The following is a 10,456-nucleotide window of genomic DNA, read 5'->3' as shown; positions in this document are numbered from 1 at the left end:
CTAGAGTGCAGGCTCAGTAGTTGTGGCACACAGGCTTAGTTGCTCTGCGTTATGTGGGATCTTCCCGGACAAGGGCTTGAACCTGTATCCCCTGCACTGGCAGGCAGATTCTTAACCACTGGGCCACCAGGGAAGTCCCTGGGGAGGTTTTAAAAATACCCAGGCTCGGATCCTACCCCATAGCACCAAGTCAGAATATCTGGGGATGGGATTTCATCAAGTTCATTAAAAGATCTTCAGATGAGAACTGGTGTCCCACCGGGCTGCAGGCTACAGCAACTGAGCCAGACCCAGGGGCCTCCTGATTACCCCAGCTTCGTGGAGTCTGTGGATGAATACCGTTTTGTGGAGTGCCTGTTACCCCCCACCAGCATCCCAAAGCCCCCCAAGTATGAACATTATCCCACTCCTAGAGACCCCCCACCCAACCTGCCCTTCTTTGTGCGGTGCTCTTGTATGCACAACCTCCGGTCTACAAGGACATCACGCATGGAAACCGTCAGATGACTGTGATCCGGAAGGTGGAGGGGGACATTTGGGCCCTGCAGAAGGAGGTGGAAGATTTTCTGAGCCCGCTGCTGGGGAAGACAACTATCACCCAGGTCAATGAGGTGACAGGTACCCTTCGGGTCAAGGGCTACTTTGACCAGCAGCTCAAACCTGGCTCCTGGAGAAGGGCTTCTGAAGCCCAGCTGAGCAGCCTGCACGCCCAGCGTCCCCCTGAGACTGGAGTCCCGGGGATCTCAGGAGGAGGGAAGTGGCTGTTGGGGCAGCTAGGAGAAAGGGGTACAGAGACCGGGTCTGAGGGCCTTGGAGCAGGCCTTGTTTGCATAAAGGAGGAAATGGGATTCTGTATAGGTGCCAGCACTGGGGGAGGGCTGTCTAATATTGGAGACCCACCAGGAACAGCCAAGCTAGGGGGGAGTGTTAGTCCCCCACCCCAACTTTGGCGTGTTCCTGCTTTCCCTTCATTGGAGCTCCTTGGACTCAGGTATTCAAGCTGTAGAGGCTGTTGACTGCCCCTCTGTTGGAAGCAATAGCCCAGACCAGTTTACAGGAAGGTAACACAGGGCAGACCCATTGGGCACATTCCTTCCTAGGCCCACAGACCCTCTCTGCTGCAAAACATCACTGAGCCCTTGCTCTAGGTCAGACCCGACTTGGTAGAGTCTACTGAGAGCACAACATGACTCAGGCGTGGGTTCTGGAAGTCTTCAGTTCCAAATGTAGTGCACGTCAGCCCCTCGGCTCATTCCTTTACCCATGGAGAGGTAAAAAGGCCAGTCACCTGTATTCCATTCCATATTAGAGTTGGGTCTGACTGGGTTTCCAGCTCCAGGGAATTAAATGGTTAGCTTTAGCTGTTCTGCCCACAAGGGGCTCCCTGAGAGCTCCTAGCAGCCCAGCACAGAGCCATCCTTCCCAGGTTGCTGACCTAGTATCAAGGCTGGACAGGGGGTTTGCAGGCAGGAAGATGCTGACCTTTTGTCCCTGCCATCCTATCCCACCCCAGCTAAGGAACCTTCTTCACACTTGCCCCATCCTTGGGAGTCACAAGGGCCAAAGGCCTGAGTTCCCACCCCACTCAGCAGCAAGCTGGCTTAAGACGGGGTTCAGAGCCTGGCTCCCCTACTTGCTCTGACCTAAGGCAGGGTACTTAACCTTTCTGGGGTTCAGTTTCTTCATATGTAAAATGAGTATATCTTCCTAATACCTTAATATTCAACACTGTGCCCAAGAACAGTGCTGGCTTGTATAAGTAAACCCTCACTCCTGGAGATTCCAGGCCACTCTCAAGTCTACGGCTTGAATTAAGAAAAAGGAGCGTGGCACACTGATCCTATCACACCAGTTCCACCAGTCATTAATGCAAGTTTTTATTTGGCTGTATATACAATTTAAGCTATTAAAATTTGTACAATATTAACAAATTAAATAATCATCTGAAACTGTCAAAAAAAAAAAGTTCTCCAGATGATTCTAATGAGCACCCAGAGTAGAGAATAACTGGACAATAGAAAAGAAACTATGTTTGTACATTTTGCCCAAGGCCAACTACACTTTGAGTGCTTATTAAACATTAAGGATTTCTCTGTTGGACTAGGTCTTTTAGTAAACAGGGGTCTTTTCAGTTAGATAGCCAGTCACTCTATTCTATAGGGCTTTCAGTTTTCAAGGTCACATAGATAAGATGAACAGTATCCATGACAATGGCAGATGTGATTCATCCATTCCTTAGTTTTCTGTTTCTTTTAGGACATTCTGTTCCCTCGGATGACATTTGGGGCAGCTCAAACACTCTAACAGCCTTCTGGAATAGCTGGTGATTTGAGCTTTTCTTCATCTATGTCTTTTTAACTTTATAATCCTAAGGCTCTGCCTAACGTATGGTATCAGTTCACATATGCTTTAAAAAATGACACTATATTTTCATGTTATGCTAAAATATACTGATCGATTAATTTATTCTTGAAGAATTTACTGAATATGTGTTTCATGGTCAATACTTAAAGGTTGATCCTTGCCCTCAAGAATCTTACATTCCAAGTGACGTTAGTACCCTATTTTATACCATCAAATCTATTTTATGATTTAGGTTCTCAGACTTGTATATGGTGCTGTATTAACCAAGGTTCTCCAAGGAAACAGAACCAACAGGATGTGTATATAGAGAGAAAGAGACTTATTATAAGGAATTGGTGCACAGGATTACGGAAGCTGGCAAGTCCAGATCTGCAGTGTGGACCAGCAGGCAGAGAGAGACCCAGGAGAACTGATGTTCCAGTTCCAGTCCAAAGGCTGGCAGGATGGAGACCCAGGAGAGCTGTTAGTGCAGATGAAGTCCAAAGGCAATCATCTGGAGAATTCCCTGTTGCCTGGGGAGGTAGGCCTTCAGCTGACTGGATGTAGTCTAATTGGAGGGCAATCTGTTTACTCAAAGTTCACTGATTTAAATGCTAGTTACCATCCAAAAACACCCTCCTAGGTAACACATAAAATTATCCATCACAGGTGATGATGATGATGATGATGATGATGATGATGATGATGATGATGATGATGGTGATGGTGATGATGGTGATGATGATGGTGATGATGGTGATAGGTACACTATATTGTGTGCTTAGCATGTGCCAGACACTGTGCTACTCGGTGTACACCTTTTAATCCTCACATCAACCCTATGAGGGAATTACTGCTACTATTATCATTGTATCGACAAGGAAATTGAGACTTGTAACAGTTAAATAACTTGTCCAAGCCACAGTTTGTAAGCCTTGGTTCTACAATTTAAACCCAGGTCTGCCTGGCTCATTAGCCCTTGCCCTTAACTACCACAAAGCTCCACAAAGACGTTTTTGGAAGTTTCCTTTCTGCTCTCCTCTGAAGTATACTCTTAAGGGGGAAAAGACATTTGGTTGACCTTACAGAGGAGAATTTTTCATTATTTGCAATGTTTTATTTAATACTAACTTGAAATACTGTGGGCAACAGCATTCTAATGTGTTAAATTCAGAGTGAAGACCTATCACTTTCCAGTGGAAAATTTTTATTAAAATTAAGTATGCCTCTGCTTCTTCCTATTAAAATGGAGAGGAGATACTTATCACTAAAGGTTTATAAAGTGCCTTGAGATCCTCAAGTGAGAAATACTTCAAGGGGACGTGTTGCTATGCTGAGTTAAATAATTGAGTCAATTAACTTCATTTCCTCTGATCAATGTAAAATATCAATATTGCTTCTTGGCTCTTCTGACTGAATTGCATAGGTCATATTATGAGCATAAAAGTAATGTTGTTAGGAGAGCTGTGCTGAAAATCTGTTAGAATGGGAATCATAGATTTACCCTTCATAAGAATGGAGAAAATTGGCTGAGTCACACAAATCATCTTTCAGTACAATATCTTTCATGTCCCTGGTTCACTTTGCATTAATTTTAACTATTTATTTAGTTAACTGACAATTATTCCTTCAAAAAACTTATATTAAGTGTTTCTAATGTGACTGGTAGCTAACACCTATTTAGAACTTTATAAAGCAGCTTTACACACAGCTCATTATTCTTGCCCCTGTTCCTAGGTGGAGAGTATAAGTTCTTTTCCCTAGGCACTTATTATTTTTGCCATGTTCCCACTCCTTTTCAAAAGTTAATTTTGTTTTAATACAATTTTACTGATGAAGCTGAAGATCCAGTCTCCCTTCAGAGACAAGTTTATAACTGCTGATGTCCAAAGTGTATGGTTTTCACTGACATCTTCCTGCTTGATCCTCCCATTTCAGTCAGTGAGATTAGTTTTTACCATCTGTAATTCTTTAGTTGAACGAATCAAAGTATATTGGTTCCTGTCATTTCCTTCAAAACGTATCAACGATCAGAGTATCAGATTTTTGGAACACTATTTTTGAGAAAATGTTATAGGATGAGAAGAAAAACCTTATTATATTTTATATTTGTACTTAAATGAAGCGTTGGACATGAGAGGATCATATTGTAAAGGCACGTGATAGTATTTGGAAAAGGAATTCAAATATGATCAGCCAATGCTTGCTGAGCCTAGGCCCTTTATGTCGCAAAAATAACAGTAGCTGGAAGTGTCTACGACAGGTATAAGGCCCCTTTCTGAACTGGATTTCCCTCTCCTCTTTAATGATAAATATTGTATTCACCATTTCCCACTAACCATACTATGCTTTGCTTTGGAAAAGGCTGTCAATTAACTGCCGAATCATTTCCAATATGCTGGACTATGGATTGTACGTTAACAAGTCATGAGATCTTTATGACTGTGGACATAGCAAGGTTTCAGTTAGTTCTTTAATCTAGTAGGTTGACTTCATTTTTACTGATACTTAACATCAGTGTTCCTGGAGCCCTGAGCTTCACTATCTATTTTAGGATTATATAGAGATATCTATCTTTCCATATTTTTCTGCAAATGCAGTGATCATAAACACATTAAAATTAATTCATATGAGCTGAAGGCTTGTAGATCCTCATAGTTTTATTTTATTAAACACTTTAAAGTTAATGAGAAAACCTCTTGCTGACCTTTTGGGGAGTATTTTCTATATCCCCCAGTTGAATGGGATTCATCAAGACATTATCCAGGCCACATTTTTAGAGTGAAGCTTAATCAGGAGGGTATGAATAAGACAGCAGGCTCTTCTCCTCCCTCTTCTCAGCTTTCTGTATAAAATTGACAGAATAAGATCTGAGACTTGGACTTGATTTTGGAGTGGAAATAAATGAAGCAGACCTTCTGATTCAGGGCTCCTTAGGCCTATCTAGTGTAGAAAAGGGGTTTGTACTTGTTCTAATCTAGAAAATTGGGGTTTAACATTGGAGTCTGTGACAGGACCCAGGCAGTAATAAAGTGACTTTGTTTTGATTCATCATATGCTCATATACCTCCTTTACAACATTGTGGGGAGAGGTAGGTTAAGGAAGATTTGGGTATTTGTGTGTGTTAGCAAAGACCACCATAATGGATCTTAATTTTATCTTAATGGCATCCAATCAGTTAATACTTTAATCCAGCATTTTAATGGACTATCATACCTGGTATCATAACAGAGCCTCAAATTAAGTTCACGTGGTCCATTTCCACCCCCAAACTCAAACCAGAGTCTTGAGTCTCACTGTTTCAATTCAATGAAAAGTCATACTTGCCTTCTTCAGAGAAAAAAGAGGGAATGGGGAAGCATATGTGTTTAGTAGAAGCTTAGAGTAATGGACCAAGCAGTAAACCCGGACTCTAATCTCTGGGGATAGATAAGGGTAGAGGTGATAAGGATATATAAGTATAACAATTAAATTTAAATATGCTCAGAGAAGATATAGAAACAAAACATTTGATAACATTTATTGAGTACTTTCTATGTTCTATTTATTCTATTACACCCTTGTTTAACTTTCATCACCACTGTGTGACTAGCTAAACTTTACAGATTAGGAAAGAGGGGCTTTGAGATGTTAATATTTCAGAGGTCAAACGGGTAGTTAAGTGATAGCCCCGGATTCTTTCTCTGTACTGTGTACTCAAGAGGCAGCCTTCCTACTTGCTATGCTATTCTATCTCTATTATATACATCTATCAGTATAGCTTAATTTTTCTAGTTTAAATATTTGGTTCTGTTATGAAACTATTGCTATGCTGGGCCAATGTCCTCCTAAATATTGGCATTCCAATTATACGCTATTCACTAGGACTCTTTGTAAGTGTGGTACTATTTGGATGCTAAACTATTGTGAAAAATAATTAAAATTCTTTTTTCCCCCTACTGAGAAGAAATCTACAGTTTTCCTGCTTAAATGTCTGTACAAAACACATTACTCTGTGATTTTTCTGTATTTTTTTCTGGAGTACGTGGTAGCTCTTAGATATTAACATTTCATTTAATTTGAATCAGAAATAGAGCCAATCTTGAATATAAGTCTTGTATCTTAAGAGCTTGATTACAAGATCTAAAGCTTAAAGTCTTTCATGTACTCAGTTTGGAAAATAGTTCTATATGGCTGGAATAGAGAGTCCATGAGTGTGTAGAGAAATAAAGATGTGGTCAAAAAGGCAGACTGGGGCTCAGTTGTAATACGGCCCACATGCAAGCGTTGTTGGAATAGTGTTGCTTTTAGCTGTTGGACTACCCCACTCTTTGGAATTAGTCTGCACTAGGCACAGTACCTGGCATATAGTAGGTGCTCATTAACCCTTGAAGGGAAACCAACTCTGGCAATACAACAAAGTTTTAATAGAACATCATTAAGAATCACAGCTGGATTAATGTTTAATATTGTTATTTTTAGTAGCAAAGCTAGTTTTGGGAAGAAAACATAAAGGAATATTAGAGAAAGACTAACCTTAAATTAGATAATACTATGAGGAAGAACAAGGTTTCTGGAATAACATTGAATGCAATGCCTACTGCACAGGGAGAGGCTCAAGAAATGTTGAATAAATTAATGAAAAAATGATTTAAAAGTGTACAGTGTGTGTTGTGTGTGTGCACATGCTCACAGGTCATACCTGTAAATGACAACTGGACTTTAAAAATGAAAGTTTAATGTATTCACATATATTCACATAAAACTCAAATTTCAACTTTGGAAAAACCTAATGGGAGCACACATTTAACAAAGCTTATTTTTTTATCTTTATCCACTGCTGTTAAGCCTTTTCACAGCTTCCTTAAAATCTCAATTTCCCCAATGCAATACTATTAGAAAAGAAAATCTGAAAGATGGTGTTGAAGAGTAATTAGCATTTAACTGGCTGTGAATACAAGCAGGAAACAATGTCCCAGGGGTAGCAGATAGGAAAAAGACTTGAAGAAGAAGAAAGTAATGATTATCAAAACAACAAAAGAAAATGCTTTTTAGACTTCAGGTTGTAACATCTTTGAAATACCATTGAAGGTTTCAGTAACAGAGAGTGGCTTGTGGGACACCTGAACACTCCTGCTTTATTTGTTTGGTTTTGGGAAACCTAAAAGAAATCTTGGGTCTACAGAGCAAGTGTGGCTTTGTAAAACAATAATTTGAAACCATACCATCCTTTTCCTCCTTCCTCCATGTTTATATGATCTCATTCCATATGAATTCCCTCCCATGTGAGTGTCTCAAGCCAGTCAACTTTAGAGGCTGAGTCTAAAGTTAAACCACAAGTGGGTAGAATTTTGTAGAATCATTAGGAGTATGTTAGAGTTTGCTTTTGTTAGAAATATCAAACACAAAGAAGGCAACATTTTAATTTTGCCAAGTTATTAATTCAGTTTTAAAATAACACCATCTTTGGTGGGGAGGATACTGAAATTCTTTATCTCCAGCTTTGATCTTCTGTGAATATTCCAGTGCCACTTCTTTTGCATCTCTATAAGACTTTTCTTCTTTTTCTTTTAACTAATTTATTTATTTTTGGCTGCATTGGGTCTTCTTTGCTGCGTGCTGACTTTTCCCTAGTCGTGGCGAGTGGGGGCTACTCTTTGCTGCGGTGCGTGGGCTTCTCATTGCGGTGGCTTCTCCGGTTGTGGAGCACGGGCTCTATGTGTGTGGGCTTCAGTAGTTGTGGTGCGTGGGCTCAGTAGTTGTGGCTTGCGGGCTCTAGAGTGCAGGCTCAGTAGTTGTGGCGCACGGGCTTAGTGGCTCCGCGGCATGTGGGATCTTCCCGGACCAGGGCTCGAACCCCTGTCCCCTGCACTGGCAGGTGGATTCTTAACCACTGCGCCACCAGGGAAGCCTGTACTTTTCTGTTTAGATGTTCTGCTAAAACTTTATACTTTTCTTCCAACAAACTTTGAACTGTCCCAATCAACACCCTGTTAATGAATTTTGGAATATTTTTTCCTTATCTTCCTTTCTCTGTTCACAATTTATTACCTTGTCTAATTTTCTCTTTGAAAAATTAAATATTTAAAAATTAAAATTTGATATTTAAATACATCTACTCTTATTGCTGTAGACTGAATTATCCTCACTAATTAATTGCTTGTCCAAAATATTCTTCAGGAAAATGAAGGTAACAACAGGGCTGTTGTAAGTTTTAAATGAAATAATGTATGCAAGAGTATGTAGCATAGAGTAGATTTTTAGAACCGATATTTAATAATACGTTTTCCTGTTAAAAACTTTTCATTATTTTGTTGCTTCCGGGATAAAATCTAGAAATTCAGACTGATAGTCAAGATCATGAAAGTTTGGCTCTAACTACCTATATCAAATTATTTCCCACTAATATCTAATTGTTATTTAATTGCACAAATCTCTTTATGCCACAAACAGGCCATATTCATTTCAACATCTATGCCAACATTCCTGTTCTTTGTTGGTGGGGAATACTAATTCCTCTATTTAATCATATGCTCCTAGTATCAACTCCAGTTTTGCCATATCTATGGAACTTCCTTTAATTGTTCTAGGTGTAAGGGATACAGCAATGAACAAATTAGAAAATGTCTCTGTTCTCAGGAAGCTTACAGACTAGCAGGGGAACAGATAACCAGATTGACCGAGAAATTAACAAAATGTGGCCCATACATACAATGAAATATCATTCAGCCTTAACAAGTAAAGAAATTCTGCAATATGTTGCAATGTGTATGAACCTTGAGGATATTATGTTAATCACAAAAAGATAAATACTGTCTGATTCCACTTAATATGAGGTATGTGGAGGTGTCAAATTCATAGAAACAAAAAGTAGAATGGTGGTTTCCAGGGGCAGGGGGTGGGGAAAAAGGAAGTTGTTGTTCAGTGGATTTAGAGTCTCAGTTTTGCAAGGTGGAAATGTCAATGTCTTGTACAATGTTTGTGTAGTTAACACAACTGTACTGAGTACTTAAAAATGGTTAAGATGGTAAATTTTATACTTTGTATTTCTTAACACAATAAAAAAGAGAAATAATTGAGATAATCTCAGCTAATTATAAGTACTATTAAGACAATAAAGCAGGATAAGAGGAGAGCTCCTGAGAGGCAATGCTACTTTAGAAAGGCCCTGTGAGAGAGTGACTTTGAGCTGAGGTCTGAATGATGGCACGTGTCAGCCATGAGCATCAGAAGGAATGGTAAGTGCCAAGGTCATGAGGCCCAAACAGATTTGGCCTATTCAAGGAAAAGGAGGAAGGCAGCATACAGAGTACACGCAGTGAATTTGTTGAGGAAGGCAGACACCAGATTCTGTAGGGACTGGTGGGTTGCAGAAAGGAGAGTGAATTGCATTTAAGTGCAATAGAAATTCATTGAAGAGTTTTAAGCAGTGGATGATATGGTCTGATTTACAGGTTTTAAAAACTCAGCTAGCTGTAATGAGGAAACAGACCCATAGAGATAAATACAGAAGCTGAAACACCAGTTAGAATGCATTTACATCTACATAGAGATGATGGTGACTTGGACTAGAGCTGAGAAGGAGTGAGGCTGTCAGAATTGGGACATATTTTGAGGCAATGACAATTGGATTTGTGGATGGATTGGATGTGGGAATGTATAAAGAAGAATCAAGGATGACTTCTATGCTATTGGCCTGGACACCTAGGGGAAAACTGGGAGAGAACCAGCTTTGGGTTTGAGGGAGTAAGCAGTTAAGGGTTCAGTTTTAACCTCGTTAAGGTCTTTTTTAAATATCTGTATTGAGATATAATTCACATACCATATAATTCACACATTTGAAGCAATTCAAGGACTTTTCAGTGTATTCACAGAGTCATGGAATCATCATCACAATCTAAGTTTAGAATATTTTATCACTTCAGAAAAAAACCCTTTACCTATTCCCCTGCCCCTAGGCAACCACTAACCTACTTTCTGTCTCTATAAATTTCTCCAATTTTGGCATTTCATATTAAGAAATGCTACAATATGTGAGCCTTTAGTAACTGGATTCTTTCATTTAACTTAATGTTTTCAAGGCTCATCTATGTTGTAGCATGTATCAATCAATCAGTACTTTAATCCTTTTTA

At 39.7% G+C, this 10,456-nt stretch overlaps 1 pseudogene; it reads left to right on the top strand.

Moving 5' to 3' along the window:
- Nucleotides 1-240: 240 nt before the first annotated feature.
- Nucleotides 241-685, top strand: LOC118895286 (annotated as a pseudogene).
- The last annotated feature ends 9,771 nt before the right edge of the window (nucleotides 686-10,456 follow it).

This window comes from Balaenoptera musculus, chromosome 5 (genome assembly GCF_009873245.2).
Source record: "Balaenoptera musculus isolate JJ_BM4_2016_0621 chromosome 5, mBalMus1.pri.v3, whole genome shotgun sequence".
NCBI classification, from domain to species: Eukaryota; Metazoa; Chordata; class Mammalia; order Artiodactyla; family Balaenopteridae; genus Balaenoptera; species Balaenoptera musculus.
Note: the sequence above shows the minus strand (reverse complement) of the source record. Positions and strands in the feature narration are given on the sequence as shown.